Raw genomic sequence first — 6,865 nt, 5'->3', positions numbered from 1 at the left:
ACCCACAAACCATGGAGATCATGAGCTGAGCCAAAACCAAGAGTTGGATGCTTAACCGACTGAGCCACCCAGGTTTGATGTGGGGTTTGAATCCATGAGCCGTGAGATCATGACCTCAGCCAAATTCAAAAGTGGCTTAACCTACTGGGTCATCCAGGTACCCCTAAAGATTTTATTTTTAAAGTAATCTCTACACCCCACATGGGGCTCAAACTCACAACTCTGAGATCAAGAATTGAGCACTCTACCAACTGATCCAGACAGGTGCCCCACAACTGTTACTTTTTAAATGCTAGTAGCTTCTTCCTGCCATAAAAAGTAAAATCCAGGGGTGCCCGGTGGCTCAGTTGGTTAAGCATCAGACTCTTGATCTCAGCTCAGGTCTTAATCTCAAGGTCATGAGTTCAAGCCTCACAGTAGGCTCTATGCTGGGTGTGAAGCCTAGTTAAAAACAAAATAAAATTTGGATCTTAAAATTGGCCTTAAGTTTTTCTCACATACTGTTATTTCTTACATACTATTGATCTTCTTATGGCAATTTGCTGGGTTTTTTTTTATAGCATCCTGTTCTTTTTTTCATATATATGCAGTCTTATCTATGAGTAAGTTTATTATAGTTTATGTGACATTTTCCTCTTCTGTCTGTTTCCCTTATGTTATTTTTACTTTTTATTTTGGTTTGTTGTTTTTGTTCAGAGTCTTCCTCGAATATCCTGTGTTCCTTAACTGAACACTCACTTAAGATAGAGCCACCAACAAGTCACTAGGCCACCCTGCTACCTCGGTGGGAACTAGTAGCCTTCACTATAGGGCAGTTGAGAGAGAACCCAGATTTGTAAAAAATTTGAATAACCCCTAAATGTTAATATCTGTAGGTATTTTTTTCTTGAGGGCGTCAGTTTCCTTAGAGATTCAGACTCCTGTGGGGTAAAAGTTGCCAACCTTCTGGGAAGCATCTGGGAAGAGGGAGCTGAAGGGTTTACTGCTTAGGATACAGACTTCAGAAGTGTGGAGCCTCATCTCTGCTCTCAGCAGAGCCTGGTGTCCCCAAGACCAGAATCTGTCCAGTTTGACTTTCCCCAATCTTTTCCCAGCATGATGTGCTGGCCTGGGGGGTTGTCTGATTCCGAACTGTGGGGAGAACTAACTCTGCTTCATCAAAAACTTTTAATCCATCTTCCCATTGTATGTCTGCTTTCAAAGGGAACTGGGGCCTCAATTCCTGTGTCTTCCTGAAGTTCTGTCTCAGGAATCAGCTTGTTTCATGTTATCCAGATCTACTGCTCTTACCTCAGGGTTTTGTTTTCCCAGGTTGGCAAAATCAATTATCACCCCTCTTTCAGCTCTTATCAGCTTTCTGATTTCTAAAAAGTTGGCTTCTCCTATCTTCTTTGTCCCTATAAGCCTTTGTCTTTTTCATTCCTTTCCTTCAGGGAAGTTTGGGGCATGAGGAGAGAGAAACTTGAACATCCGATTCTCAAGATTTAACCAAATGAGCTTAAAATTGCCTTTGTAGTCAAAGAAATGAAGCTAGAATTTGTCCTTGGATCAAGATATGCCTTTGTTTGGGAAAGGATTACATTTTTAAACCTTTTATTTGCCATTGGTTCATTCATTAATCCATTAAAAGATATTTCCAAGCATCCTGTATACTGCCCAGACTGGACATGACAGGGTTGGTTCCTGCCCTCACAAAGCTTAGATTCCAGTTTTGAGAAAGGACACAGATAAAGGAGAGAAAAACCAACAAATAAATATTATAATAGAAACAAATAAAAGACAAAGAGAAAGAAAACCCCATTGTCCTCTTTTTCACATCCCAGCAAGAGTTGTTAGTGTTGACTGCTTCCATCCCCCATCTCCCACTCGTTTCCCACAACCTACTCCAGCTGGGCTTCTGCCTCTTACTCTAAATTCCCCAATGCCTTCCATATAACCAAACCCAGTGGACTTTCCAGACCTCCTTGTACTCGGTTTCCAACAGCAGATGGCAAATGGACTTCTACTTTATTGGGACACTTGTCCCTTGTCCTACATGACCCAACATATTTTTAATCCCCCTCTCACCTCTCTGATTGTCTTTGGTCACCATTGCCTTCTTTATCTTGACATTGAATACTGGAGCTGTCCAAAACTTGGTCTTGGATTCTCTTCTCACTTTACAATCCTAGGACAGCCCATCCTTAAGAACTGAAAATTTTAGGAGCATCTGGCTGGCTCCATCCATAGAGCATGCAATTATTGATCTTGGGATCATGAGCTCCAGCCCCACGTTGAAGGTATAGAGTTTGGTTTAAAAAAAAAAAAAACAACATAGAAATTTTAGCACTCACTTTCCCGTCTGGCCTCCACCAATAATACTGATGTTCCCTTTGGATATGGCCTCAATTCCTTTTCTACTTTATTTTTTCCCAGCATTTTTGGCAAAGCCCTAACTCTACCAACGCTGCCATTGTACTCATGTGGCTGAACATTTCCAAAGGGAATGAAAACCACACAACTTTGCTGGCTGATCTCACTTTGAATTTATCACAAGCCTCCAATAGACCTCAGTGCTGGTTGATAATCATATTGTGCTTCCCCAGTCCAGTGGTCTTCACCCTAGAGTATTTGGACTCCAAGGAGTACACAAAGACCTTACAAGGGGTATGAGGGCAAGGCCACTTAAGAAGGCATCCATTTTTGCATTCCCTATTGCTATAATCATATTGTGCTTCCCCAGTCCAGTGGTCTTCACCCTAGAGTATTTGGACTCCAAGGAGTACACAAAGACCTTACAAGGGGTATGAGGGCAAGGCCACTTAAGAAGGCATCCATTTTTGCATTCCCTATGTTCTCTTACCTAAAACTGGCTTGCCTGAGAACTGTTCTGCAGATTCTCTTTTCCCTCTTCTTCCTCTTTTATCATTGCCTCTATACCATTCTCTCAAGGTAGGGAAGTGTGAAAACATCTGGGTTGTCAAACAAAAGTACAATTTGGAGTATTTGAAATCTTGTTTTTGAACGTAAATGACTTTAATGATTGAGTAATGAACCCTTTAACAATTCAGGTGGTTTCCAATTCTTTGCTTTCAACAGAATTAAAATAGAATGTAATTGAGTTGTCAGCTGGAATATCATTAAAAATACTTTTAATGATAGCTCATTATGTGATTTTTGGCATATAATTCAGAAGGAGTTCAAAGAAGTGAGTGTTATTGCTATAATAAAAGGATTTCCATTCCCTTTTACTTATTTATGTAAATAAGGACTCTCAGCCCTTACTCTAATAACAAAAGAAAAAAATAGAAAAAGAATTGATAATTAGTGCTGCCTCATTCCAGCAATGTGATTCAGTGATACATGAACTCATTGAAAACTCATTAATAGATGCATTTTGGATAACATTTTAGATTAATATTTAATAATTATCAAGTTTTATAATATACTTATGTGTTTTTCATCAGTTTGTGCTACTGCTAATAGTTCAATCCAGAAGAAAAATTGAAACATTAACAGTATTATGGTTAAAAGAAATTAAAAGGAACTAATCTTTTTTTTTTTAATTTTTTTTTTAACATTTATTTATTTTTGAGACAGAGAGAGACAGAGCATGAATGGGGGAGGGTCAGAGGGAGACACAGAATCTGACACAGGTTCCAGGCTCCGAGCTGTCAGCCCAGAGCCCGACGTGGGGCTCGAACCCACAGACCGTGAGATCATGACCTGAGCCGAAGTCGGCCGCTTAACCGACTGAGCCACCCAGGCGCCCCTAAAAGGAACTAATCTTAAAAAACAATTTTTTGTTGCAGAGAAATATAGAGAGACTCTCAGATATAAAATCCATTAAATTAAGATAAAATTCTGTGGTGAAAGGGAATGAAATATGAATTCAAGGAGAAAAAATTATGTAAAATATCCAACTGTGGAAAGAGAGTTTATTCCTTTCATTTTTAAAAACATTTTTTAAAAAGTAGGCTCCTGGGGCTCTCTGGTGGCTCAGTCGGTTAAGTGTCTGACTCTTGATTTCGACTCAAGTCATGATCTCACGGTTCGTGAGTTCAAGCCCTGTGTTGGGCTCATCGATGGCAGTGCGGGACCTGCTTGGGATTCTCTCTCTATCCCTCTCTCTCTCTGCCCCTCCCCTGCTCATGCTCTCATGTGCTCTCTCTCAAAATAAATAAACTTAAAAAATTTTTAAATTAAAAATAAAAATAGGTTCCATACCCAACATGGGGCTTGCACTCATGACCCCAAGATCAAGAGCCGCATCTCTACCTGCTAAGCCAGCCAGGTGTTCCATTCATATCTTTTTAAATTTAATTTAATTTTAATTTTTTTGAAATGGGGGGAGGGTTAGGGAGGGAGACAGAGAGAGAGAGAGAGAGAGAGAGACAGAGAGAGAATCCCAAGTAGGCTCCACACCCAGCAGGGAGCCTGACATGGGGCTCCATCTCACATTAGTGAGATCATGACCTGAGCTGAGATCATGGCCCAAATCAAGAGTGGGATGCTTAATGGGGTGCCTGGGTGGCTCAGTCAGTTAAGCATCCGACTTTGGCTCAGGTCACGATCTCACAGTCCCTGAGTTCAACCGCTGCGTTGGGCTCTGTGCTGACAGCTCAGAGTCTCGAATCTGCTTCAGGTTCTGTGTCTCCCTTTCTTTCCGCCCTTTCCCTGCTTGTGCTCTGTCTCTCCCTCTCAGGAATGAATAAACATAAAAAAAAAAAAAAAAAGAGTGTGACCCTTAACTGCCTGAGCCAACCAGGTGCCCCCCTATTTGTACTTTTTCTAAAAGGCTGACGTTGAATATCAAATAATGATGGGATTTAAATTCTATTATACATTTAAAAGAGTAATATAAACAACTTTGTTTTACAATGTCAACATTTATAAGACATCAGAATTTTTATACTCTTTGTAGTTATTTAAATTCACAGGGAAGGGCGCTTGGGTGGCTCATTCAGTTAAGCATTCAACTTTGGCTCTGGTCATGATCTCATGGCTTGTGAGTTCAAGCCCTGCATCGGGCTCTGTGCTGACAGCTCAGAGCCTGGAGCCTGCTTCAGATTCTGTGTCTCCTGTCTCTGCCCTTTCCTGCTCGTGCTCTGTCTCTTTCAAATATAAATAAACATTAAAAAAAATTTTTTTAATAAATTCACAGGGAAAACAATTAGATATAAGGTAAAAAATATGGAAGAGGTTACATAGTTTTCCAAAATGTTTTTAGGAAACAGGCAAGCAAAAAAATTTGAAGACTGATAGACTAATCCTACTACTGTTTTTTACCCATGCAAGAAGGGACTCTGGCTTGAGATCCACATTCAAGAGGTCCCCACGAGTCATAACACAAAAGGAATAAGTTTGGAAAAAATATATGGGTTTCTCTGTTATTAAGGATCTGACACTTAGTTCTGGCACAGCATATTAGTTATCTATTACTGTATGAGAAATTACCCCAGGACACCTGGGTGGCTCAGTCGGTTAAGCACAGGACTCTTGATATCGGCTCAAGTCATGATCTCACTGTTGCAGGATCGAGCTCTGCATCAGGCTCTATACTGACAGTGCCGAGCCTACTTGGGATTCTTTCTTTCTCTCTCTCTCTCTCTCTCCCCCCTACCCTGCTCTTTCTCTCTCAAAATAAGTAAATAAACTTAAAAAAGAAATTACCCTAAAACCTAGTGACCCAAAACAGCACACATATTTACTCATGGCTTCTGGAGGTCAGAAATCTGGGAGAAGCTTAGCTTCAGCTCTGTTTCAGGGTCTCTCACAAAGCTGCAATCAAGGTGTTGCCAATGATCTCGTCTAAAGGTTCATCTAGGGAAGGATCTCTTTCTAAGCTCACCCCGACAGTTGTTGGCAGGATTTAGTTCCTTAAAGGTTATTGGACTTGAGATATCAGTTTCGTGTTGGCTGTTGCCCAGAGGAGGGCAGTTTCTTGCCATGTGAGCCCCCCCAACATGGCAGCTTGCTTCATCAAAGCCAGCAACAAGGAGAGTGTCAGCAAGATGAAAGTCATGGTTTTTTTAAGAAATTAATCTTAGAAGTGACACCTCAGGCCCAGTCCCAGGCTGCTTCAGCCAGCCTCCTTTAAGGCCTGCGGCCTGGATGTCCTTCCCCACGTGTGCCCCTTATGGGATCTACTCCCAGCGAGGCTCCTGTCTGGCCACTGGGCAGCGGACTGCTCTGCCCTTCATGCCCGCATTGAACCCCTTCCTGGGGCTCTGGGGCACCTATCTGCTGTTGTCTGGGCCTCCTCCCCTGCCTCACGAGGCTCCACGGCCCAGACCACATCCTTGTTGGTGGCAGTCAGCGTGAAACCTGAGGGTCCCAGCGCGCAGATGGCACAGATGGTGATGTCGGGCTGAGCTAAACCCCCCTTTGGACAAGAATGATATAAAGAAAGTCTTATACAAGTTTTACAAGAGGGATGAAATTCAGAAACTGGGTGCTGATTATGGACTTGATGCTCATCTCTTCCACCAAGCTTTCCTAAGTTTTAGAAATTATAAACCATGGCAAACCATGAGAGACTCTTAAGTACAGAGAGCAAACTGAAGGTTGCTGGAGGGGTGTTGGGTGGGAGGACGGGCTAAATGGGTGATGGGCATTAAGGAAGACACTTGTTGGGATGAGCACTGGGTGTTATATACAGGGGATGAATCACTGGGTTCTACTCTGGAAACCAATACTATACTGTGTGTTAACTAATTTGAATTAAAATAAATAAATAAATTTCAAATAAAAAAAAAGAAATTTGATCATGCAGTCTCATTCCCTGGATGTGGCCATTCGGATTATGTTGAAAGATATTTGCTTCAGTGCAGCTCATGTGGATGATTTATTTCCATTTTTCTTGAGATGTGAGAAGCAGATATTT

The sequence above is a fragment of the Panthera onca genome, chromosome B2 (assembly GCF_046562875.1).
Source record: "Panthera onca isolate mPanOnc1 chromosome B2, mPanOnc1 haplotype 2, whole genome shotgun sequence".
Taxonomy (NCBI): Eukaryota; Metazoa; Chordata; class Mammalia; order Carnivora; family Felidae; genus Panthera; species Panthera onca.
Note: the sequence above shows the minus strand (reverse complement) of the source record.